General features: G+C 43.0%; 1 protein-coding gene across 2 annotated transcripts in view; it reads left to right on the top strand.

Annotated features, from left to right (window-relative positions):
• The first annotated feature begins 226 nt into the window (after window positions 1-226).
• LOC109951803 (olfactory receptor 52K2-like) overlaps window positions 227-1,508 on the top strand; it is a 13,762-nt gene continuing 12,480 nt past the window's right edge. The window contains exon 1 of one of the 2 annotated variants that reach the window (XM_020586496.1): window positions 227-286. The gene's annotated coding sequence lies outside the window, so the exon portion shown is untranslated. The remainder of the gene's footprint in view (window positions 287-1,508) is intronic. The other variant, XM_020586497.1, reaches the window with a different exon arrangement.

Raw genomic sequence — 1,508 nt, 5'->3', positions numbered from 1 at the left:
AGCAGGACGCAGAGTCTGGGGCAGATATGTGAGGACGTTGGAGCTGAGCTCCTGGCGCTCAACCGACGGCTCCGGCCCAGGCCTTGTGCACCGGCCAACGACAGGCCACAAGCAGAGCGGGTGTTTCCAGCAGCTCCACCACAGTAACCAGCACAAGTCTCTCCACACAAGGCATGTGCCTTGTCTTTCACAAAACCAGGACGGGATTTTGTCTGACCAATCGATAGCTGGCCACAGACGGGAGCAGAAGCGCCACAGTTTTAAACAAAGTCATTATTTTCAGCAGGTAACCCGAGTAACTTGGCCTTTACTTCATCTGTTCTTTACATCCCCAATTTACTCGGATTTTACAGCGAGCATAGATTGTCATTAGCTAAAACCCTTTTATTATGGAAAATTTTATTTGATAAATTGTTAATTGACTGATTATTGATTGTTAAAGTGGCCCAGTACTGATGGCATCTCTAACTGGCAGCAGCTGTAGTGGGCCTGGGTTAATTTTGTTAGGCTATCATACAGTATTAGTTTACAAGAGGCATATTATGCAAATTTCTTTTATTAATAATTAAAGCAAAATTAATATGTATTGGTCAAAATATGATGAATGACATTTTTTGCAACCTACTGTATCAGTCTTGGCTTTTCTTCTATCCAAGTTGACAGAGAAACTGCCCCTTTGTCCTTTTGCTGCCTCTTTCTTTGGTTTCTCCTCAGCTTTCTTCTGTCTCTTTGTTTTGGATCTTCTTCGCTCACTTTTTGACAAATGAAATAAAATGGTGCTCCAAGACTCGTGTCTGCTGAACTGAACCAAACTGTCAGCAGTGTTAGCTTGCTGTGGTAATTCAGCATTAGCCCCGTCTGGGCCTGTCTCCTATGTAAGGGGAGTCCCCCCGACAGTCCTCACTTCAGCTGGTTCACTTGAAAACAGCACAAATCTCACCTTTAGCTTGTCTGAGTGTATTTTTGTGTCCTTATCTCCTCATTCTGGTGCACCAAGCAATAGTTTGTGCCATACTGTCTTGGCAGCTGAGATCCTAGATGCTGCATTACTGCCAACTTCTGGAGTCACTTACAGTCAGGGAAAAAATTATTTGAACCCCAGCTGATTTTGTAAGTTTTGCCCACTAACAAAGAAATGATCAGTCTACAATGTCAATGGTAGGTTTATGTGAGAGACACAATAACAAACAAAAAAAAAATCCCGAAAAATGCATTACAAAAAAAGTTGTACATTAATTTGCATTTTCATGAATGAAATAAGTATTTGATCCCTTTGCAAAACGTGCTTTAGTACTTGGTGGCAAAACCTTTGTGGGCAATCACAGAGTTCAGACGTTTCTTGTAGTTGGCCACAAGGTTTGCACACATCTCAGGGTGGATTTTGACCCACTCCTCTTTGCAGAGCCTCTCCAAGTCATTAATGTTTCGTGGCTGATGTTTGGCCGCTCGAACCTTCAGCTCCCTCCACAGATTTTCTATGGGATTAAGGTCTGGAGACTGACTAGGCC

This window comes from Monopterus albus, unplaced genomic scaffold (assembly GCF_001952655.1).
Source record: "Monopterus albus unplaced genomic scaffold, M_albus_1.0 scaffold410.1, whole genome shotgun sequence".
NCBI classification, from domain to species: domain Eukaryota; kingdom Metazoa; phylum Chordata; class Actinopteri; order Synbranchiformes; family Synbranchidae; genus Monopterus; species Monopterus albus.
This window is presented reverse-complemented; position numbering and strand designations above follow the sequence as displayed.